General features: G+C 46.4%; 1 protein-coding gene across 2 annotated transcripts in view; it reads left to right on the forward strand.

Annotated features, from left to right (window-relative positions):
• The window catches only part of ETS1 (ETS proto-oncogene 1, transcription factor), a 112,704-nt gene that overhangs the window by 19,274 nt on the left and 67,873 nt on the right, over positions 1–25,557 (forward strand). The gene's annotated exons all lie outside the window — the stretch shown is intronic.

Here is a 25,557-nt window from a genome sequence, read left to right on the forward strand (position 1 = left end):
CACGCATCATCCTTTGGCCGTGACTCAATGCGGCCCCTCACAAAAGCCACCGTTGAGGAGTCTGGTTCGGCGCAGTCTCCCTCTTTTTCGGCTTCCTGTCTCTTCTCTTGGATGGAAATCTGGATGATGGTTTGCACAACCCTTTCCCCGTTACGAGGCAGCTTCCAGACAGTCACTTCATGGTGCAGGCGAATTTTGAATTTCTCGCTTCTGTTGTTTGGAAACACCTCTCGCCACCCCCACCCCGCCAATTTTGACATTTCTCCTTTGTACAAATCGGACCTCCGAGTCTTTATTATTGAAACCAATTTGTTGCCTTGCACTGCGTCTTTTCCATAAAGTGTGCAGAATTGTCAACTGTATGCAGTGCACCAATAAATTAATATTGTACATATTATATACGTCATATTATATTATACCTATTATATACAAGAGAATATTTGCACAGCATTCGATGTGTGTAAAAACCACACGACTGACAGATTTTCAAAACCAACACAGCCTTCAGAATCAGTGATAAAAAGCACAGAATACCGAGAAGATCTTCTTGGCCATCTTCTGGGCATGGAGCATGGGTCACTGGGGTTGTGGGGGGGGGAGGTAGTTTGGAATTTCCTGCATTGTGCAGGGGGTTGGACTAGATGACCCTAGTGGTACCTTCCAACTCTGTGATTCTATAAGATGGTTGGCATATTGAACTAGGATAGGGGAAATCTGTTTGAATCCTTTCTGGGTCACCTTGGGCCAATTGTCTCAGCTTAACCTGCCTTATAGAAGAAGAAGAGTTGTTTTTTTATATGCTGACTTTCTCTACCACTTAAGGGAGAATCAAACCAACTTACAGTTACCTTCCCTTCCCCTCCCTACAACAGACACCTTGTGAGGTAGGTGGGGCTGAGAAAGTTCTGAGAGAACTGTGACTAGCCCCAGGTCCCCCAACTGGCTTCATGTGGAGGAGTGGGGAAACCAACCCATTTCACCTGATTAGCCTCCGCCATTCATGTGGAGGAGTGGGGAATCAAACCCGGTTCTCCAGATTAGAGTCGACTGCTCCAAACTACCACTTTTAACCACTATACCACGCTGGCTCTCAGGGTTGTTGTGAGAAAACATGAAGGAGGGGAGAATCATGTATGCTGCCCTGAGCTTCTTGGGGGAAGGTTGGGATTAAAAGAAAACAGTTGGCAAATAGAAAATGTTGTCCAAATATACTCAATAGGGAACTTTCACTCATCCCTGCAATATTTCCATAAGAGCCCTCTTTTGAGCTATGCAAACATCAAACTGTTTATTGCACAAACCACTCAATGAGCAAAGGGCTCTTTAACCCCTTCTTCCCCAGCATGAACAGCAAGAGGCCTTTGTTGAGCCCTGACTTCAGTATGGATGCTCCTCTGCAGTCAGAATTCTCTCCTTCAGCATCTTAGCCCTGCCCTCTCATGAACAAGGGATGCTGTTCACTGTGGGTACCTGTTGAAGAGCAGAGTCCAGTGAGAAAAGCAACCCAAATGACAACAGCATGGTCTCCTGGGCCAACCTGGTGTGTAAAAGGCCTTTTATGCAGGGACGTTTCCCCGTGCTAACCCCCGTCGACTGCTTCGGGGCTTCTTTTTGATTGTGTGCCTTTTCCGCCCGTCAGAGGTCGCCTCGCTCTCCCCACGTCTTTTGCCCGTGTTTTCCAGATGCTGTTTTAGCCAGAATCTGCAAAACGCGCGGGGAGAGTAAGGTGACCTCTGATGGTTGGAAAATTAATGCATAATCAAAAAGAAGCTCCGAAGCAGTCGGCGGGGGTTACAGCGGGGAAACGTCACTGCATAAAAGGACAAAGTTGCAAACTTTCAGGCTCCAAACTTTGAAGGATCCTCTTCAATTATAGACGTTAAGAGCAAGGATAAACTAAAATGAGATGCTCGCAGCTGCTGCTTGCTTGGTTTCAGCCCTTTTGTGGTGCGCACGGCTGCAGTTGGGTGCAGGCCGATCTTGGCGAGCAGCACCAGCTTTTTGCACGCTGCCATGGGTGAGCTTTTCTAGCAACTTTCCAGGTGCATGCTGCACATCAGGGCATACTGAGCTTTGCACACACCAATGACCTGCACATGATGGCTCCCCGTATATCAGCAGGAGTCAGTGCGAGAAGCAGTTGCTCGGTGGTTGTAAGGGACGCCCACAATTGCAGCTTCAGTAATGGCGCCCACATGCCAGTTTATCCTGGGTTTGCACAGACTTCCTCTTTGATTTATCTTTAAGTGGAAATAGTTTGATCAGTCTGTTATGTGCCAAACGAGCAAAAAAAGGGGGTGGAGTGAGAATGTGGGGGGCTGAGACCCTGAGCATAGCCGGGTTCACTCTCCCCTTCTTTTTTGGCAGCACAGAACAGTTCTCTCGCCAGATGTTCATTGTGTTTATAGCTGCTGGAGCAGGAGACCAAACTCTCTCATTAATCTCTCTCTCTTTCTTAACCTGAAGCTAGAGATCTCTGCTCGGAGACTGCAGCTGGAAAAAGGCTGGTGTGTGTGGGGGGTGGGTGGGAGCCGGGCTGGGGGGGGGTAGAGGAGAGGTGTGTGTAACCCCCCTCCCAGTCTCATTCAACTAATCTCTCCACCACACCCGCTCCCCCCTACGAAGCCCTCCAAAAATACATGCACAAAGAGAGAGAGAGAAGGTTGGGGAGGAGAAAAACACAAGCAGATTTTTTATTTCGGAAAGTAAACATTCGGGCAGCGGGGGTCTGGAGGTTATGGGAAAAGAGGAAATCATCAGCCTAATCGGGCAGGCGCACACTTCCCTTCCTGAAATAAACCAGAAATCATTGCTTTACAGGACTCCTCCACGGTTAACCCTGGGGACGCCAACAAAGCCGGCCAACGAAGGGCTGTTCATTCCTTTGTGCATGAACATCCTCTGGGTCCGACCCTGCCCGAAACAAATCTTGCCCACTTTGTATGGGCAGAGGCTCTCTTTCTCTCTCTCTCTCTCTCCCCCCTTTCCCCCCCCCCCGTGTGTGTGAGAGAGAGAGTTCAAAGCCTGTGTTAACAGGCGGCCAGTTCTGGCATGGTGGTACAGAAAGCTTCTCCTGTTGATTGGCCGGCTGTTAGTTTGCAGCTGCAAACCCCTCCCTCCCTCCCAAAAGAAACTCGGTCTGTAAAAACCACTGTGGTCTTTCCAACCCCACTCTCTTGCAGCAAATGAAAGACGAGAATTTGCAAGATAATTAATTTTGCCCACATTCTTGTTACTTCTGTTTTACACTGGCTGTTGGCTGAGAAAAGTTCCTCTTGCTCCTTTCTTGAGCTTTTAGAAACTATTGTCACAGACGGCAGCGGCTGTAGGAAGAAGCCAGCCTGTGGTATAGACGTCCAGCCATATAAGCCATATTTATGAAAACCGTCCGGCACATAGGGCTGCAGAGAGGTAACCTGGAGCCTGGGACAAATAGTCTTGAAGGGTCTCAAGTCTGCACTGCACTCCCCCCCACCCAATACTGTCTGTAGATTAACACTACTAATTTCAGTACACTGAATATTGACATAATAAATATACTACATATGTTACATAAGTGCCGTCAAGTCACACCCCAGCAAGGGGCTTTCAAGGCAAGTGAGAAGCAAAGGTGGTTTGCCATTGCCTTCCACCAAATGAAAAACAACACAAAAAACCTATGCTGCATATGATAAAGATAACAACCAAAAAACAGCACGATGGCTCAATGTAAAAAATGTAATAACAAACCAAACTATGTGACATGCACAGACACACTAAGAATACACAATAATAATGCACAGAATATTCACAATATAGTAAGGTGAAGACTAATAGCACCTGAACTGATAGCAAATACACAATGAACACAGGTTACAAAGTGACCAAACAAGTTCTACCCGAGTCCAGAATCACAAAGCTATATCTGAAGGACTCTAAATATACTACATATGTACATAAGTGCCATCAAGTTACACCCCAGCAAGGGGCTTTCAAGGCAAGTGAGAAGCAAAGGTAGTTTGCCATTGCCTTCCACCAAGCTTTCCTTGATGGTCTCCCTACCAAGTACTGACCCTGCTTAGCTTCCAAGATCTGATAAGATCGGGCCACACCATGCCGCCTTCCCTCCAAATACATTATATGAGTATAATTAAACAGAAGCCCAGTGGCACCTTTGACAGAATTTATTCCGGCAAAAGCTTTTGAGTCAGAGCTCACTTCATCAGATGCATTGGAGTGCTCTCCATAGGAGATATATTTATATTCAGAAATAACCAAAAGGTGGGAATGTTAGTCTTTAAGGTGCTACCGGACTCTTGCTCTTTTCTATTGCTATTGACAGATTAACACGTCTACCCATCATGATCTGTCTCCAAGGAAGATGCGGTGTGAGTGACCCGTAAGCAGAACCAATTAACATCTGCAAAGGCTGGGTCATGCTGAGCTATTAGCACCTTGAGTGAGTGAGTGAGAAGATCCAAATCCTTGCTCAAACCTGGAGGAGAGATAGTATTGAACTTCTTGACACAGCAAAAGCTGCCGCCTACTTTCATGACAAAGAGATCTGGCTGGCTGCTGATGGATCAGGTAATGGTCTGACCCAAGGTTTCCCCAGCGTGGTGTCCGTGGGCACTGTGCACCTGCCAGTACTTCCATCAGTGCCTGCTGAGCCTTTCAGAAAGTGTAAGGCAGGGCTGGTTAATGGCTGTCCTCATTCAAATGGAAGGGTTTTCTACTGGAGGATCAGGAGGACTAGTAAGCGCCGGGGTTTTCCTTAGTCAGTGTGCAGTTCTATTTCCTCTTCAGGCTTTCCTTCTTCCCAGGAGGTGTGAGGAGGGAGGTATTGCATTTGGCTCTACCTCCTGCAGAACCCCCTCTCTAAATTCCAAATGTGCCCATGGGCTCAAAAAGGTCAGGGACCTCTGGTATCACCCATCAAAGCTCCGCTCTCATTTCACTGCCGTTGCTACCTCATGGGAGCCAGTGTGGTGGTGTGGTTAAGAGTGTCGGGTGTGTCCCTGGGAGACCCAGGTTCGAATCCCCACTTGTGACATGGAAGGTCGCTGGGTGACCTTGGGCCAGTCACACACACTCAGCCTAACCTACCTCACAGGGTCGTCGTGAGGATATAATGAAGGAGAGGAGAATGATGTGAGCCGCTCTGAGTTCCCTTTGGGGAAAAAGGCAGGTTATAAATGAATTAAATAAATCAATAAACATTGGATCCCGCGCATGTTGGCAACACACAGGTGATTCCTTATGAACGTCCCCCCATATGCTGATGCGGCAGGAATCTAGCACAGGCTGGCTTTTTCCAGTGGCTTCTATGGACCGGGAGAGTTGGTTTGCCCCACAAGTCATTCCCTTCTAATGTTGCGCAATGCTTGAGCTCAGCAACCTCCCCCCCCCACACACACACACACTCACACTCACACACTTGGATGTCTCAAGCCTGTAGCTTAAGTGAGCCTCTGTTAACTAACTGCTGTTTCGAGAGGGGGAAAAAATGTTGCAACCTGGATGCTGATTGCATGGCGACTGCAAGCACATGCAAGGGGCAACGGAGAAAGGTCTAAAGTTGCTTTACCATCAGATAGCAGATTAGACCTTTATCTAAAACTTATCTGAACTATTTGAATTATTCGGGCCTGTGAAACCAGGAGTCCAAATGGCATTAAGAGCAAGCTAAGTAGCACAAGGCCTCAAAAAAGGCCTGATCAATGAATGAAATGGCTGATAGATGAAAATCTTTAGTTACATTTAGAGTTACATTTTCTCCCTCTCCCATAATACTAGACACGGGTTCATCTGCTAAAGCTGGAGAGCGAGAGATTCAAAACAGATAAAAGGAAATATTTTTTTCACACAACGCATAGTTAAATTGTGGAACTCCCTGCCCCAGGATGTGGTGATGGCTGCCAGCTTGGAGAGCTTTAAGAGGGGAGTGGACCTGTTCATGGAGGAGAGGGGTATTCATGGTTATTAGTTAGAATGGATACTGGTCATGCTGCATACCTATTCTCTCTAGTATCAGAGGAGCATGCCTATTATTTTGGGTGCGGTGGAACACAGGCAGGATGGTGTTGCTGCACTCATCTTGTTTGTGGCTTCCTAAAGGCACCTGGTTGGCCACTGTGAACAGACTGCTGGACTTGAAGGGCCTTGGTCTGATCCAGGAGTGCCTTTCTTATGTTCTTATGTAAAGGGGTGTATTCAAATTAAATTGGCTTTACAAGAAACCTGTAAGGTAGGGTCAGATTTATTTATTTTTTTGGAGATTTGTGTTGAGGGTGAGAGATTAAGGGCTTTGAACAGGGCTGCAATCCTGTGCACGCTTACTCCCAAGTAAGCAACACTGAATGCAATAAGACTTTACCTCTGCATAAGCAAACGTAAGAACAAACCTGTTACGACAATTTGAGAGGGAGGTGTAAACGGGATTTCGCAGTGCTGTGCATGCCTCTGCCCCCTAGGAACAGCACATGCTCCATCTTGCTTTCAGGAGCCATCCCTTCTACATGACATCAGCAGTCAGTATACCAATCCCTGCCCTCATCTCACACCTATTTGCATGACCAGCAACCAAACACATCTCCCACTAAGGAAAGGGTACAAACCTGCCATACTCAACAGGACTGGAAACGAATGGCCAACAAAGAAGAAAAAAGTATGAGGGCATATTGAGATGTGCAGCAATAAACCTTCGTGCATGCACACAGTGATGATTGCCTCCCCCCCCCCCCAATACTGGATCAATTGTGATGTATTAGTCAGTGAACTTTTCTGACCTTGCAGCTGTTTATGATGATGGGAGCGAGGAGTGTATCCTGCTCCAGTAGGCTGAGAAACTGGGATTGTGTCTGAACCCTTGGGAAGAGGGATTCTTTCTTTGCAAGGCACAGTGGAGCCATCAAATGGGCTCTGTTTGTTACAGGAATCATTCATTGGAGGCTTGAGAATGGTTTGGAAGCTGCAAATGTAAAAGAACAGAGGTTTACTACAGGTTCTCGGTAGATTTCAGTGGTTTGCGAACTACTCCAGAGTTCCCCCTGGTTCCCTAAAAGTTTGCCACGTGATCCACAATGAGAAGAAGTGAACCAATGTGGTGTAGTGGTTAAGAGTGGTGAACTCTAATCTGGAGAACTGGGTTTGATTCCCCCTCGTATATATATGAAGCTGCCTTATATTGAATCAGACCCTTGGTCCATCAAAGTCAGTATCGTCTACCCAGAGTGGCAGCGGCTCTTCAGGGTCTCAGGTAGAGGTTTTTCACATCACCCACCCTGAGCCTGGCCTTGGCCAGGTGAGGGTGGGCTAGAAGTATGAAAAATAAAAAAATAAATAAACAGTCCCTTTAACTGGAGATGCCGGAGATTGAACCTGGGACCTTCTGCATGCCAAGCAGATGCTCTTCCACTGAGCCACAGCCCCTTCCACAGCCACAGCCCCTCTCATATGAGTGGTGGACTCACAGTTCATTCTTTAAAAGAGGGCAGACAGGCAGCAACAACAGACAGGAGAAACGCAACAGCCGCAGACGGTTATGCCTGTGGGGGCATGAGAGGGTGCCCAGCATTGGCTACCTCTGACAACAGCCCCACCTGAAAGACAGCTCCCCCAGCTTCCCCACCTACCAGTCTTGCCTGCAGTGTGCGGCTGTAAGGGAGTCTGGGAGTCCTGATAAGCGCATGGTCGCTGCCCTCCATTAACCGACTGCTCCCTCGGCACTCGGAAAGTCCATGTGCTGTAGTGGTTGGAGGGCCAGACTAGGATCTGAGAAACCTGGATTCAAATCCCCAGTCACTCCCTATCCGCCTCTCAGGGTTGTTATGAGGCTACAGCAGGAAAGGGAGATCCATATGTGTTGCTCTGAGCTCCTTGGAAAAAGGGTGGGATAAAAGTGTACAAGATAGATTCATTAATCTAATAAATGCATAAAGGTGTTTGAGGTGGCTTATAACATTGATTAAATCAGCAATTTAAAAAACACTGAAAAATAAGGGCACGAAATTGTAAAGCAGCCTTAGTTAACCATAGAATCATAAGAGCTGGAAGGGGCCATACGGGCCATCTAATCCAACCCCCTGCTTAATGCAGGATCAGCCTAGAGCATCCCTGACAAGTATTTGCCCAGCCTCTGCTTAAAGACTGCCAGTGAGGGGGCTCTCACCCCCTCCCTAGGTAGCTGACTCCACAGTTGAATAACTCATATTGTAAAAAAATGTTTCCCTAATATCCAGCCGGTAGCTTTCCACCCGCAATTTAAACCAAATGTGTGTGTATAGAGTGCCCTCAAGTCGCAGCCAACCTATGGCAACCCTGTAGGGTTTTCAAAGGAAGAGGTGAACAGAGGCAGTTTGCCATTGCCTGCCTCTGTGTAGGACCCTGGACTTTCTTGGTGGTCTCCCATTCAAATACTAACCAGGGCGGACCCTTCTTAGCTTCTGAGATCGGGCTAGCCTGGGCCATCCAGGTCAGGGCATTAACCAAAACCTGTGCACATACAGAGGTTTTCACCTGGTGTATAAACCGCTGTCGGGAACATATTGTTCAGTTGATGCACCACTACTGAAAAGTCCTCCTATCTGGTTATCTCAGAATGTGGGGGCACACGTAACTGGGCCAGTTTTAACTGAGGGCATTGGACATGTCCTCAGAATCCTCTCCAAAGCACACGGAGTCCTGAGTCAGATGCTTAGGTGGACCTCAGCAGATGAGTCGATGTGGGAACCATCCCCTCAAGGTACAAAATTTGAAAACTGATGCCGTATCTATGAAGACTCGCAGCAGAGGTTTTACAGCCTGGTCCGGACTCGGCTCCTCAGGTCATTAATGTTTCAAATGTTTGTAAATGAAAGAGGCGGCCTGGTTAGTTTCCAGTTTGAGTCTCCAAGGCAGCCACTCTAAAAAGCACTTAGGAAGTTTAGAAAAAGGAGACCTGTATAAACTTTGGTCTTTTCCCCACTCTTTCTGCTTCTGTTATTCTACTGGCTCCCATAACTGTCTCAGGATAAAGTATGTTGGTTTGGTAAGGAGGAATTCTGAAGAGGATGCTGGGATCTTCCTGAAGGGTGTCTTCATTTTCCTCTACGTTTCGGGTGAAAACACACAGCATGAAGAGCTCCAGTCAGGATCTGCATTCTTTAGATGGTTTTATTCTCCTGCGATTTGGACATTGAGTTGGGGTCTTTGAAAGTGAAATGTCTTCATGGTGCATGGGATCTCGCTAGTGGGCATGGTGTGTTGGTTACTGTTTATGTTTATTTCTACCCTGCTTTTCTCCCCAGTGAGGATGGGAAGCAGCTTACATGTTCCTTCTGCCATCCGCCACTTTATCCTTACAACAAGCTCAAGACTATGCATTCTCCAGGACTTAATAGAGATCTGAGATTCCTGTCTCGTTACCAGTGCTGATTTCTCCACGCCTAATACCCCTCTGCATATCATTCCTAATCCAATTACACCTGCTAATGTCATTTACTTGCTTTTTACATTTACATTGCCATTGTTTGTCTAATTCACTCCTCTCTACTTAAGGATAGATGGAATCACATTCTTGATGTATCTGAAGAAGTGAGCTGTGGCTCAGGAAAACTCCTACCCTGCCAGAAATTTTGTTAGTCTTTATGGTGCTACTGGACTCCTACCCTTTTCAACAATGACCTTGTGAGGTTGGTTAGGCCGAGAGAGAGTGACTTGTGTTGGTTGGCCATGGTCAACCAACAAGCTCCCATGGCAGTGTAGGGATTCAAACCTGGGAATCCCAGATTCTGGTGGTGGAAAGCGTTGTAACTCGCAGTCAATTTATGGTGAGCCCGTAGGGTTTTTGAGGCAAGAGATGTTCAAAGGTGGTTTGCCATTACCTTCCTCTGCTTAGCAACCCTGGACTTGCTTGGTGGTCTCCCATCCAAATACTAACCAGGACTGACCCTGCTTAGCTTCTGAGATTAGCCGTGGTTGGGCTAGCCTGGGCCATCCAGGTCAGGGCAGCCAGATCCTCATCCAACATTATAGCTAGCCACTACACCTATTGGTACACATTGGCAGAAGACATAAATTAATGCAGGTAATGTAGTAGCCATCTTAATATCTTTGTGCTCGTTGGCCAGAACCTTGGAAGGCGGGATCAGGTTTATTTTTATTGCTAGGTGTAAAACTGCCAGTGTACACTGCCTTATAACTCTGTAAATGAAAGGAATGGAATGCTTTAAAAAATAGAGAAGGGCTATGGTTGCAAACTCTGGATTAGGAAATTCCCGAAGATTTGGGGATAGAGCCCGGGGCGGGGAAGGGGCTCAGCAGGGATGTGATGCTATATAGCCCACCCTCTCCAGATGCCATTTTTAGTCTCTCCTGTCTGGAGATCAGTTATAATTCTGTAAGAACTCACATGAACACACAAAGCTGCCTCATACTGAATCAGACCCTCAGTCCATCAAGGTCAGTATTGTCTACTCAGACTGGCAGCAGCTCTCCTGAGAGGCAGAGGTCTTTCACATCACCTACTCGCCTAGTCCCTTTCAACTGGAGATGCCGGGGATTGAACTTGGGACCTTCTGCATGCCAAGCAGATGCTCTTCCACTGAGCCACAGCCCCTCCCCAACTCCAGGACCCAGCTGGAGGTAGGCAACCCTAGGAAGGGCCTTATATCTGGAGGATTTGAGGAGCCAAAACCCTTCAGCCTTCATTTGTTGTAGTTCTTAGAATGCATCAATTCAACCTGTCTCTATATGTGTTTTGTAACAGAAGAAAAATTCCAAGCCTTGACCACTAGAGGCCGTGTGATTTAGTGATGGATTATGAATTCATTTGTTCCAACAACTGTAATCCCATTAAGAGTGTAACAAATGTTATATTTATTTTATTTATTTAAAATAAATAACATCTATCTATTATGCATTCTGTCTTATAGGGGTTATTTTTTAGGTATATAGTGCAAAGTATTGTTTTGTATTGATGGCTGTGTATTTTGTGTGTGGGCTATAATGGTCTCACTTGATTTATGCTGGTTACGTACCGCAATAAAGTAAAACCTAACCTAATTTTTTTTTAAAAAAATAACAGCTATCTAGCCTTTACGCTTTTATCACATCCCTCCTCTAACAAGCTGAGGAAGGCATTAATATTTAGGGCATGTGTATAACCTGCTTTTCTCCCAACACAGAGAAGACCCAAGGTAGGTGACAAATAATAAATAAAATAAAATACAAACATATTAATATGGAATTAATTAAAATGTGTCAGTAAAAGCATAACTAAAACGGGTTATTAAAACAGTTAAGCCAGAGTCCATTCAAACTGCCCTGCGAGCTCTTTTTAGAGGATTCTGTCAGTACATAGTTTTCTTTACCTGCATTTTATCGTCACAACAACCCTGTGGGATAGGTTAATTTTCAGAGTGTCTAGTCCAAGGCCTCCCAGTGTGCTCCATGGCTGGCTGAGTGGAGATTTGAACCCGAATCTTCCAAATCTGAGTTCAATGCTTATTACTATTATATTACACTACTTTAGCATCTGTGTTCTAAGCCACAGCTTTCCATGGTTTTAGGCAGGGGTGTCGAACTCAATTGTTACAAGGGCCAGATATGACATAAATGTGACTTGGTCGGGCCTTGCCGTGCCTCGCCAGCCCAGACTGAGGGGAGGGTGGCTACCTTGGCTGGGTCGGGGGGCGGATAAGAGCTCTTAAGGGGCCCGATCTGGCCCACGGGCCTTATGTTTGACACTCCGGGTTTTAGGCTTCTCTCTACATGTTTTATACTTTGGGGGGGGGGGTTCGCTTAATGTCCCTCGGTGGTTCAGTAGCCAGTTTCATATTTTACATTAGTTTCAGGATACTAAAATCTAGAGGTTTTCCTCATGGGTGGGTAAGAAAAAGAAGAAGAATTGGTTTTTCTATGCCGACTTTCTCTGCCACTTAAGGAAGACTCAAACTGGCTTACAATCACCTTTCCTTCCCCTCCCCACAAAAGACCCCCTGTGAGGTAGGTGGGGCTGAGAGAGCTCTAAGAGCTGTGATTAGCCCAAGGTCACCCAGCTGGCTTCATGTGGAGGGGTGGGGAAACCAACCCGGCTCACTAGATTAGTATCCGCCACTCATGTGGAGGAGCGGGGAATCGAACCTGGTTCTCCAGATCAGAGTCCACCACTCCAAACCACTGCTCTTAACCACTACACAATGCTGGCTCTCCGGAGGACGGATATGAAGGACTCTGTTAGGCCTCGTGTTCTTTTCTTGGTTCCTTCTGAATAAGAGACCCTCAGCGTATTCCTCAGTGCCTGCAGAATCTTACACTTGGCTAACTAGATTGTACACTCTTGGAGGTGAATATACAACCTAAGCTCTTGGGCAAGACAGAGGCCCAGGAGAAACAATCGTAAAGGCCACCGGGGCCATAGGTCACAGCTGAAACTTTGGAGGAAGGAGCAGACTAAACTGTTAACGTGGTCAGCAGCTGATGGCTTCTGACCTTAGACCAGACCAAATCTTTGGTTTTGTTTCTGTGACGGGCTCAACTGCAGCATTCATCCCCATAGAAGTATTGGGCCAGAGCTAGAAAATTACATTATATCTAAGTTTAGGAGTATTTGTTTCTTCCCTAACATTTGCAACTGATCATCGCTTTCCTTGTGAAGACTAGAGTCCTCTCAAGTTCTGTTGCTGGAGAAATTTCTCTTTGTCAGTGTTCACCGTTTTCAGCGGGATCGTCCCTGGGAGCGTGGATCCTTTCCTTTCCCTAGATTTACCAGCCACTGGCTATCCATCAACCACTTCACACTTTAAAAAGGGGAGACAAAACTGAATTTTTCCTTGATGTTATAAAGAGAAAAGTTGCCACATCTCTCACACAATTGACCGATCTATTTGACAGCAGACAACGCAGTATCTGCTTCTCAGAAAGAGTGTTTTAGCTGTTTTATCTAGGGAGTGATATATTTATTTTGTGCAATATTATTTTATGGACATGCTAAAACAATGTGGGCTAGGGAGTCTATTTGATCCAGACAAAATGGGTATTTTCGTTCTTCTGTAATAATTTTATTGTATTGCCCTTGTGTCTCAGCTGAGTTTAGGGCATTCCCAGACGATGAAACAAGTACGGTAGCTAAATTCTGTGCTACAATATACAAGATTCATCAGACAAAGAGGGGGCTTGGCAATTTAACCTAAAATGGAGAATGTTATATTAATCTGAGGTTTTTAGCTAATTTATTAAAGGTATGCTATATCCCATACCTTTAGATACTGTAACTTTTAATCCCACTTTGTAATTGATACAAATATTTTAATGGCTTTGTCGTATTAATAAATCTGATTCTGAGTCTAGGGCATTACGTCTCACCAATAAGAAAGCTCATCTGAATTTATGAATTTCTAACCAGCGGAAATAGTCTGGCAAGGAGAAAGTTCTTTTGAAGGGTATCTGGAAGAAGCGAGGTGAACATTTACGATTTGCATCCTTAAACACTAAGGACCAATCCTCATTTAAGGTCTTATTTTGCAATTGTTTACAGCTTGCTTTCCAAGTACTATTCCTTGCAGCTTTCGGTCTCTTTACTGGAAGGCAAAATCTTTTGTCTAACCTACTAGTCCAGGTGGACCCAGAGATATCTGAGATTAACAACCGAAACATATCAGGAGCTGTTGATGGCTCAAAGAGGAAGTACTGACATTTAGTGACAGATTGGTATATAATAGATGATAAGTTTGGGAGCCCCAGTTCTAACTGTATAGCGGAGGAGGAGATACATCACAGAATACCCAGCAAGATTTTAAAAAATTCAACTTGAAGGCTATTGAGATATTCCATATGGTTGGTGTACCAAACTGGAGCAGCTTATCTAACAATCGATCCTTTCCTTTCTCTGCTGCATTTTCACTGAATTTTATTTATTTGGGGTTGAGGTCAGTCCTGATGGGAGAGTGGAATACCCTTCTAGTGCTATGTGTGTGTGTGTGTTTTTTAAGGACATGGATCGTCACTCAGCACATTATAAAAAAACAACAACCAGCTATTAGAGATGTGAAAATACCTGGCAACCAAAACAGAGGAACCATTGGGAACGCTTCAGCTGGACTTGGAAACTGCAGCTGACTGGCTGGTTGGCTCCCTCCCATTTGCCGTGACAAAGAATCAGGATGGAGAAAAGCTAATCAGGAGACCAGCATGGGGAGAGAGGCGTGTTATTTAATTAGCCGCACAATGCCCTGGCTGGGAGGCACGTGGTGCTCCTAATGGAAGGAGATAGATGTCCTTTTAGCCAGGACTAATTGTTAGGAAATAGCAGGATCTTTGTTCAGGCCCGGCATGGGGTCTGTGATCTCGCTGAGCCTAGGGGGCTGCCCCTGCTTATAATTTTAGATGGATTCTATTCAGGGCGGCTCTGCGGCATAACAAGCTGAACAGGAGCGGCATTGTTGGGCAGCCAGGACTGCCGTCCAAGAAAACCACCCCAAGAAATCCAAACGCATGTCGAGGCGAGTCTTGCTTGAGCCTTGAAAAGCTGAACTGCCAAGCGGAGGCAGTCAGACGAGGCCAAAGGATGAATGGAAGCAAAATGGAACACACAGAGCAAAGATCTATCGAGTGAAAGAACTCGATTCGAGCCCAGTAGCACCTTAGAGACCAACACGATTTTCGGGGTATACGATTTTGAGAGTCAAAGCAGTGGTTTGGAGTGGTGGACTCTGATCCGGAGAACCAGGTCTGATTCCTCACCCCTCCGCATGAGTGGCGGAGGCTAATCTGGTGAACTGGATTTGTTTCCCCACTCCTACACATGAAGCCAGCTGGGTGACCTTGGGCTAGTCACAGCTCTCTCAGCCTCACCTACTTTACATAAGAACATAAGAAAGGCCCTGCTGTATCAGACCAAGGCCCATCAAGTCCAGCAATTTGTTCACACAGTGGCCAAACAGGTGCCTAAAAAGCCCACAAACAAGACCACTGCAGCAGCATTATCCGGCCTGTGTTCCACAGCACCTAATATAACAGACTTCCTCAGGCAGTGGTAAGTGCTCCTTCCCTGGAGGGTTTTAAGCAGAGGCTAGGTTGCCATATGTCAGCAATGCTGATTCTATGACCTTAGGCAGTTCATGAGAGGGAGGGCATCTTGGCCATCTTCAGGGCATGGAGTAGGGGTCACTGGGTGTGTGTGGGGGAGGTAGTTGTGAAATTCCTGCATTGTGTAGGGGGTTGGACTAGATGACCCTGGTGGTCCCTTCCAACTCTATGATTCTATGATTCTATTATCTGATCCTGGGGAGAATAGTTTCTTACGACTAGCATCAAGACTAGTATCCATTTTTACCAGTAGCCGCGAATAGCCCTCCATGAACATGTATGCTCCCTCTTAAAGCCTTCCAAGTTGGCAGCCATCACCACGTCCTGGGGCAGGGAGTTCCACAATGTAACTTTGAACCTAGAGAAGAGCAGGGCAGTTGAAAGGAAAGGACAGGTGAAAGAAGCAGAATCCCAGGAGAGTAGGAATAAGACCAGGAGAAGGTATCGAGCTAAATAAAGGGAATAATACAGAGGAACAAGAAGAGAAAGAGAAGTCTGGAGTGAGGAGGAAACAGAAGGAGCAGAGAGAAGGGGTGTGAATGCTGAGGGGCTGTGGGTGCATGGTTGGCATCAGAGGCTGGCACCGTTAGTCCTCTAGTGACTGGCCACCACAGAGAAAGGAAAACATGAAAGAATCGTACTGTCTATTGCCTCTTCCCATCATGAAATGGGAAACTGACCCTGGAATCCCCTGACAACATCTTCCATTGCCTGGTTAAAAGTAGGCACAGAGCCCCCAACTGACACCGTTGGGGCTAAAGAGAGTGTACCTGCAATTGAGGAAGGGGGAGAGCAAGCTTTGGGGGGGTCATGGGCATGGATACCCTAGGCCCAAGGACCCATAAAACCATGCCAGGGGTTCTGGATGAGGATAAGAAAAAGGAGAAGAAGAGTTGGTTTTTATACCCCGTTTTTCTCTACTGAAAGGAGTCTCAAACCAGCTTACAATCACCTTCCCTTCCTCTTCCCATTACAGACACCTTGCAAGGTAGGTGGGGCTGAGAGAGTTCTGAAAGAACTGTGACTGTCCCAAGGTCACCCAGCTGGCTTCATGTGGAGGAGTGGGGAATCGAACCCGGTTCACCAGGTTAGAGTCCACCACTCTTAACCACTAAACCATGCGGAGTGACATTCACAAGGGACTGAATGAAACAGGATGGTGGACTTGGTTTGATCCAGCAGAGTTTTTTCTTACATTTTCAACTGTTTGGCCATTATTGGAGTTGATGAAAATTTGGTCTGATCTAGCAAGACTGTTTCATGCTGCGAATGTTTGACACAAGGGCTGATATTGCTCAGCGTGTCCTCCTGCCCTTTGACTTGCATTCTGCAGGGTCAAGATGGCTTCCAGCTCTTTGGTATATAATTTATCTGAAACTTTCCCATATGATTTCACATCCCTGGAAAGGTATCTCCCCAGGGTATAGCCACATCCATTTACTTTTTTCCTTACATTGCCTTTGAGGATCCACACCTGCCAGTCACCACAAAGCTTTTTCCATTGCATGGCTCATTCCCCTCAGTTCTTTCCATCGATGACCAAGTCTTGACCAAGCCCTTCAGTTTGGCTCTTTCTCCTGGAATAACATCAGTGGTCCTGATTTTAATCTGGGATATAGTTTGGGCAACGGGAGAGACCTGACTTTGGCATTTATGGAAAGGGCTTCTAGTTAAGATGAAATCTAGGCAATGATAAGTGTGCTAGAAAGGTACTGCAGGGAAGGAAGAAGAAGAGGAAGAAGAAGAGTTGGGTTTTATATCCCGCTTTTCTATACTTTTAAGGCGTCTCAAAGCGGCTTACAATCACCTTCCCCTCCCCACAACAGACACCCTCTGAGGTAAGTGAGGCTGAACGAGCTCAAAGAGAGCTATGAGTAGCCCAGGTTTGATTCCCCCCTCCTCCACATGAGCAGCGGATGCTAATCTGATGAACTGGATTTGTTTCTCCGCTCCTACACATTAAGCCAGCTGGGTGACCTTGGGCTAGTCACAGCTCTCTCAGCCCACCTACCTCACAGGGTGTCTGTTGTGGGGAGGGGAAGGGAAGGTGATTGTAAGCTGTTTTGATTCTTCCTTAAGTGGTAGAGAAAGTCGATATATAAAAACCAACTCTTCTTCTTCTCCTTCCTTCCTTCCTTTCTCCCTCTGCTCCTGCATCTTTACAACTTGGCATGCAACAATTTAGCAAGGCTCTCCCCCCCCCCCCACGCCTGAAGCTTAATGGCAGAAAAAGTTTCTGGTGTTACATTACAGCCTGCTACAGTCTCAGGAGAAGCAGCAGGGCCATTGAAAAGATGGAGACCTGGATGTGTGTTCCAGCTCAGGAGCCGGAGGAGATCCTTTTTCCACACACCCTAAACTTTCTCCCTCGAGTAGCACAGAAAGATGTGGAATTCCGGCTCTCCAGCACTGATCTTTGCACCTTCCTGCCACTCCGGCTTCTTGCGCCCTCCCATTGGACTCTCCGCCTGTGCTTGCTGGCAGTTGTTTCCGTGAGAACCTCCTCCAGGGGGGTGCCGCTGACAGCCCAGGCCGACCACTCAGCTGTTCGACAGGCAGGGTTCCCGAGGCCCTGGCTTTGTCTTTTGCTCCAAGCACTGTTGTTGGCTGTGGGGGGAAGGTGCTCATTCTGGGGCGCCGAACACCACTGAACATGAGGCATGGGGCTTTGTTCCTGCCCCTGGGACCACAGATGCTCTTGGACTGCATCGTCGCTCTCGTATAGAGGCTGCAGGTGGCTACGCAACAGGGCCCACCTCTTCCTCCCTCCTCTCTGGTCATCGCAACAGACCATTCCCCACTGCGAGGGGAAGGACCGTGCATGCGTTTGCGTAAGTGCTCATTCATAGCCCTGGAAGTTACAACATTCCAGAAGACTTGTGGAAATTGCATCATGCTTTCTCCTCCCAAGCCTGCAGTGTAATGAGTCGTGCCTAAAGGCAGCTGTTTCTTTGACTTTCAGTGGGGAATGATTTCTTCTACACACACACGCAAGGCTGCCAAGCGACTAGAAAGAAAGGAGGCCGGCCTGCTCCGGGGTCTCTAAATGGCGTCTCGATTTGCACAGACCAACAGAGCTTGTTCAAGGCCTGGAGAGAAGCATGATGCTCCAGTAAGGGCAGTAGGTCCAGATGTTGTTGAAGGCACAGAAGCATATGCAATTAAAAAAGTTGGCAGCTCTGTGCCCATCTTTTCCTTTGCAATCTCTTGGCTTCCAGGCAGGTATCCCTTCCATCTGCCAGCTTCACCAAAACCTGACTGGTGGAAGAGGGAGGCAGCGGAACAAAATTATTAAAAAAAAAAATCCAATGAATGAACATCATCATCACCTTTATTAGGTATTTGCCACACCATCGTTATAAAAAAAATGAATGAGCATGAAAAAGAGATACAAACAAATCCCACATATTGCCACTGACTCCGTCACTGACCTTATTGGAGTTATCCTTTTTCCATTCCAAATTTCATTTCCCATGAAACAGAATCACTTCTCCCTTTCACCTGCAAACCTCGAGGCCTTTCATAAGCATTTTCTGCGGGGAACTGGAGGCCTGGAAAGAGATCATGTGACATACTCAAGATAGGGTGGCAAATAACAGCTATGATGGTGTGGTGGTTAAGAGCGGTGGACTCTAATCTGGAGGACCGAGTTTGATCCCGCACTCCTCCACATGAGCGGCGGACTCTAATCTGGTGAACCAGGTTTGTTTCCCCTCTCCTACACATGAAGCCGGCTGGGTGACCTTGGGCTAGTCACAGTTCTCGCCAAACTCTCTCAGCTCCACCAAACCCCACAAGGTGTCTGTTGTGGGGAGGAGAAGGGACTCCTTAAAGGTAGAGGAAAAAGTGGGGTATAAAAACCAACTCTTCTTCTTTTTGTTAGACAGACAGACAATTCTCCTGTATAAAACTGCAGAATGGGATTTTATAATAAAATGTGATAGCAAAACTTAGTTTCATACATAAAGGCTGTTTATTAACTAAGCAAAACCAGCCTGCTTGTACAAAATGAGAAGGTAAGGTACTCTCGGTGAGAGAACCACAAGAAGAAGAAAAGGAAAAAAACCACCAGGTTGTTATTTTTTTTTTACATTGTTGCCAGTAATTGATGCTTTTGTGAGTCAGATGTTCCTATCTGTGTTTTGCCGTTTGTGGTCTCAGTAACAATAAAATATTTGATGTGCAACCCAAGACTTTCCCCCTGAAATGATATTTGTAAAGTGCAGGTGTGAGGCAGATCTCACATATTTTGTGACAGACTCACAAACTGGGGATTGCGTTTGGCACTGCACACTCAACACTCAACACCCCTTCCAAAGGACAAAAAAACCAGTTGCTACCATTTGATTCATTTGGAATAAGCATCTCATACCCTTCTCTAGATTATGCCCTCTGTAATACCTTTGCGCCATATCTCTTTAGTGTCATTAATGTTTTGGTTGTTATTCAAAGGGTGTTGGTTTTTTTCCCTTTCTCCACCAAAATGCAGATGTAGAACAAATAGTACCATGTATGGGATTTCCACAAAAAAACATATTTCTTTAAAAAAATTATATCCCTGACATCTCCTGTTAAAGGGAACAGGTGACGTGAAAGACCTCTGCTTGAGTCCCTAGAGAGCTGCTGCCAATTTGAGTTGACAATACTGAATTTGATGGACCAAGGGTCCGATTCGGTATTAGGCAACTTCATGAGTTCATGTGCATTTACCTTATCTGAAGTACAAAGTGGCTTGCAATCAGCAAGACATTTTAAAAAAAAAAACTCGGAAGGTCAATCTCACGACATTCAGCAACAACAAAAAAGAATATCCAAATGCCCACTAAAACCGGCTAGCAATTAATGCCAGCAAATTGGTTGGAGAAAGCCTTCCAACAGAGGGATATTTTCCAGGCTGGACAAAAACCAGGTTGCTAAGGTGCCATGCAGCCAATCCATCGGTCTGAGACTGCCACCCAAAGGCACACTCCCTCGCCATGGATGTTGCAAAGAGAAGGCATAACTAACAAGAACATAGGAACTGAGAAATGCTTACTGGAGCAGATCAATGGTCCATTTAATGGAGCATCCTGTTTCCCTCTGTGGCTAATCAGGTGTCCCCAGAAGGCCTGCAAGCATGGAGGCTGACGCCTTCCTTTATTATTGCTCCCCAGTGACTGGAATTTGAAGCTAGACTGCCTCTGAACGTGGCAGCCATCTACTGAGCCATCATGGATAGTTGTTGTTGACAAAGACCTGTCCTCCATGAATTTGTGTAATCCCTTTTTAAAGTCATCTAAGCAAATCACAGCTGCTGTATCTTGTGGCAGTGAGTTCCACATGTCAATTATGCATCATGTGAAGAAGTTTTTCCTTTTTCGTCTAGACTACTTCCCATCAACTTTGTTGAGTGTCTGGAAGTTCTAGTATGATGAGAGAGGAGGGGAGAAGTTCTCTCTTACAACTTTCTCCATCCTGTGCATAATTCTTAAGCCCCCATATTGCCCCCCTTTGATCATCTTAAGTGGATTTGTGTTGGCCTGTGATCTCATACATAGATGTCCTTCATAGCCCCTTTCCTGCCACAGTTTTCTGTCCCTCCAATCTTGAACACAGTAAAGAAAGAGACTGAAGGGAGGAGGGTTTCTTCTAAGTCAGTAGAAAATAAGGATCCACAAAATTTCAATAATTGGTAATGTAGTTTCCATATGGAATTAAATTTCTCTGAGTGACTTCATCTGTTGTAAGTAATGCTCTCCTTATTGGCTAGATCATAGGAAGTCTTCAGCCCACGAAAGTAGACTAACAATACAGTGATTTATGTGCTTGGCCATGAATGGTTGGACTTGGACCCTGGAGAGACCTGGGTTCAAACCCCTACACTTCCACGGAGCTTTCAGAGTGAGCTTGAGCCAGTCTCTCTCTCAGCTTGACCTACCTCACAGGGTTGTTGTGAGGATGAAAATTAGGAAGGATAAACTGTGGACGCCACCCTGATCTCCTTGGAAGAAGGGCAGGGTAAAAATGTGATGGACAGATAGAGCACAATGATGTTGCCTTAGCAAGTGGTGGTGATGCTGGAATACAACCCAGAATGAAATGCTTGAAGGAAGAAAAGGGTAATTTCATAGTGTATACCATAACAATTCCCTCATTAATGTTTTCCCAGTCCACATAAGAGAGTCAGTGTGGTGTAGTGGTTAAAGTGTCAGACTAGGATCTGGGAAACCCAGGTTCGAATCCCCAGAGAATCCTCTGCCATGAAGACTTGCTGGGTGACCTTGGGCCAGTCACACATTCTCAGCCTCGACCCTGCAAATATTTTGATGGCAGGCCTCCAAGGAATACCAGGACCTTGACGGTGGAGGCAGGCAATGGCAAACCTGTCTCTTGCCTTGAAAACCCTATGGGGTTGCCATAAATCAGCTGTGACTTTTTTTTTGGGGGGGGGAATATCCACGTAAAGATAAGAAATCTTCCAAAGCGTTTAATAGCGCACGGTCCCCGAGGCAAGAAATCAAACTGGAAAGATGATAAAATAGAGGCTTGTAGGGTTGTTATTTCTGTTTCTGTTTTGTTTTGTAACAACAGGAAATAGACTGACTCTTTTCCATGTACTTCTTTTTCATGCATTCTCCAGTAGTACCTCTGGGTTGTTTCCAAAGTAGTCAGAAGTTGAACGCAGCCAAGCTGGCCCATCTGAAAAAGCAAACAGTTGTGCAATGTGTGTGTGTGTGAGTGTGTGTGCTCTCAAGTCACAGCTGACTTATGGCGACCCCATAGGGTTTTCAAGGCAAGAGAGGTTCAGAGGTAGTTTGCCATCGCCTGACTCTGTATCATGCCCCGGTATTCTTTGGAGGCCTCCCATCCAAATTCTAACCAGGGCTGACCCTGTTTAGCTTCTGAGATCTGATGAGATCAGGCTAGCCTGGGGCTAGGCAGGTCAGGGCAGTTGTGCAATATCTGTGTGTAAAGGGCCTTCAAGTTGCAGCCGACTTATGGTGACCCCTTTTGGGGTTTTCATGGCAAGAGACTAACAGAGGTGGTTTGCCAGTGCCTTCCTCTGCACAGCAACCCTGGTATTCCTTGGTGGTCTCCCATCCAAATACTAACCAGGGCTGACCCTGCTTAGCTTCTGACGAGATCAGGCTAGCCTGGGCCATCCAGGTAAGGGCAATAGTGCAATACCTGTTATTAATACTCCCCCCCCCCAGTCCTGTTATAAGCAAGTATTGCGACATGCAAAATATTTTTGGAATAGCAGGAGGATAGTCTTCTTCCCATTTCACTACCCTCATTGCAAACTGTGTGTACAATTATGTTTTTAACCAGCCTCTGAAACCCATAATTGGAGTGATGGAATAGGGCTTTTCCTTTTACAGTGGGCACACTTATAATTTTTAGCACGTGTTAATCCTACCCTTCCTTTAAGGACTTCAGGGAGACATGAATGGCTGGAAATGGCATACATGGCACAACAACCCTGTGAGGTGGGTTAGGTTGAGAAATTGCCAAAGCTCCTTAACTTCGAACAGCAGCCGAGGATGGGCCTAATATGGATTAGAGGCTATGCCATGGAGATGAGGGATTCACGTTTTGTTCCCATGCCATTTCCCTGATCAAGACTGCTCTGGCTAAAATGCGGGGTCATCTGCTGAAGCTGGAGGGTGGGAGATTCAAAACGGACAAAAGTATTTCTTCACACAAAGCATAGTTAAATTGTGGAACTCCCTGCCCCAAGATGTGGTGATGGCTGCCAACCTGGAAGGCTTTAAGAGGGGAGTGGACATGTTCATGCAGGAGAGGGCTATTCATGGCTACTAGTAAAAATGGATACTAGTCATGATGCGTACCTCTTCTCTCCAGGATCAGAGGAGGAGCATGCCTGTTATAAGTGCTTTGGAACACAGACAGGATGTTGCTGCTGTAGTTGTCTTGTTTGTGGGCTTCCCAGAGGCACTTGGTTGGCCACTGTGTGAACAGACTGCTGGACTTGATGGACCTTGATCTGATCCAGCAGGGCCTTTCTTATGTTCTTATGGATATTGTAAATTAAGATGGGAGGGGTGTGGGGGAACCCACCTTTTTCCTTTTGGGCTAAAAGATGGTGGGGATTTGGATACAAAAATGTCACTAGAAATGTTCCCCCTTGGTTGGGGATGCAAAGCACAGGCGCAACCCCCACGCGTCCCCTTTTCTCTCTCTGCAAAACAGGCTGGGGGGCCGTATTAAACTGGCCCAGGGGCCGCAATTGGCCCCTGGGCCGGACTTTGGACATGACTGGAGTAGACAATACTGACTTTGATGGACCAAGGGTCTGAATCAGGAGAAGGCAGCTTCATGAGTTCAAGAGGCCCCAGGACCTTCCTCCATACAGACCTGGGGCACATAAGGAATAATAATTGGGAGGGACTGGTTAATAATATTGTGTGTAAAGTGCCGTCAAGTCGCAGCTGACTTATGGCGATCCAGTATGTGTTTCAAGGCAGGGGACTAACAGAGGTGGTTTGCCATTGTCTTCCTCTGCATAGTGATCCTAAACTTCCTTGGTGGTCAAAATATTGTTGAAGGCTTTCATGGTCAGAGTTCATTGGTTCTTGTAGGTTATCCGGGCTGTGTAACTGTGGTCTTGGTATTTTCTTTCCTGATGTTTCGCCAGCAGCTGTGGCCGGCATCTTCAGAGGAGTAACACTGAAGGACAGTGTCTCTCAGTGTCAAGTGTGTAGGAAGAGTAATATATAGTCAGAAAGGGGTTGGGTTTGACCTGAATCATTGTCCTGCAAAAAGTAACAAAGGTAATGTGCTAACCATTGTCCTGTAAGTATCAAGATAATGTGCTAATGAGGGTGTGGTATGTTAATATGGAACCATTGTATCCTGAAGTGATCTGTTAATGTGTGAAATCCAAAGCTAATCTGCATGGCTATTGTATTCCTTGGTGGTCTCCGGTCCAACTACTAGCCAGGGCCGACCCTGCTTGGCTTCTGAGATCGGACCAATCAGGCTAGCCTGGGCCATCCAGGTTAACAGTATTAGGGAGCATCATTCCGTTTGAGGTTAATACACTTCTTCAGACCTCAAATCAGGGCAGAAAGTCCCAGGTTCAATCCCGGCATGTCCGATAAAGGGACTAGGCAGGTAGGTGATGTGAAAGACCTCTGCCTGACACCCTGGAGAGCCACTGCCGGTCTGAGTAGACAATACTGACTTTGATGGACCAAGGGTCTGATTCAGTAGAAAGCAGATTCATGTCTTCAAGAGGCTCTGGGAGCTTCCTCCATACAGACCAGGGGCACATAAGGAATAATAATTGGGAGGGACTGGTTAATAATATTGTGTGTAAAGTGCTATCAAGTTGCAGCTGATTTATGGCGACCCAGTAGGGGTCTCAAGGCAAGAGACTAAAAAAGGTGGTTTGCCATTGCCTTCCTCTGTATAGTGATCACAGAATCCTAGAGTTGGAAGGGACCACGAGGGTCATCTAGTCCTCCCCCCACACCCCCAGTGACCTATACTCTATAGCCAGAAGATGGCCAAGGTGTCCTCCTGCTCATCCTAGACTTTCTTGGTGGTCTCCTGTCCAAGTACTAACCAGGGCCTACCGTGCTTAGCTTCTGAGATCTAACAGATCAGGTTAGCCTGGGCCATCCAGGTTAATAGTATTGTGTATGTGTGTTAAGTGCCGTCAAGTCGCATCCGACTCATGGTGACCCTATGAATGAAAGTCCTCCAAAATGTCCTATCTTTGACAGCCCTGCTCAGATCCTGCAAATTGAAGGCCGTGTTTCCCTTTATTGAGTCAATCCATCTCTTGTTGGGTCTTCCTCTTTTCCTGCTGCCCTCAACTTTTCCTTGCATGACTGTCTTTTCCAGTGACTCTTGTCGTCTCATGACGTGGCCAAAATACGACAGCCTCAGTTTATTCATTTGAGCTTCTAGGGTCAGTTCAGGCTTGATTTGATCTAGAACCCACTGATTTGTTTTTTGGGCAGTCCACGGGATCCGTAATAGTATTAGGGAGCGTCATTCCACTGGAGATGAATACACTTTTTCAGACCTCAAATCCGGATGGCTAAAGGGCTGCTCCTTCTCCTTCCGGCCTCCCTTCTCCTAGACATTCCTGCCCAAGTACTAACCAGGGCCTCCCGTGCTTAGCTTCTGAGATCTAACAGATCAGGTTAGCCTGGGCCATCCAGGTGGGTAGTATTAGGGAGCGTCATTCCCTTGGAGATGAATACACTTTTTCAGACCTCAAATCCGGACGGCTAAAGAGCTGCTCCTTCTCCTTCCGGCCTCCCTTCTCCTAGACTTTCCTGCCCAAGTACTAACCAGGGCCTCCCGTGCTTAGCTTCTGAGATCTAACAGATCAGGTTAGCCTGGGCCATCCAGGTTGATAGTATTAGGGAGCGTCATTCCCTTGGAGATGAATACACTTTTTCAGACCTCAAATCCGGACGGCTAAAGGGCTGCTCCTTCTCCTTCCGGCCTCCCTTCTCCCCCACCCCCAGCTGTTTGATCGCGGGCGTGACAACT

The sequence above is a fragment of the Euleptes europaea genome, chromosome 14 (genome assembly GCF_029931775.1).
Source record: "Euleptes europaea isolate rEulEur1 chromosome 14, rEulEur1.hap1, whole genome shotgun sequence".
Classification (NCBI taxonomy): Eukaryota; Metazoa; Chordata; class Lepidosauria; order Squamata; family Sphaerodactylidae; genus Euleptes; species Euleptes europaea.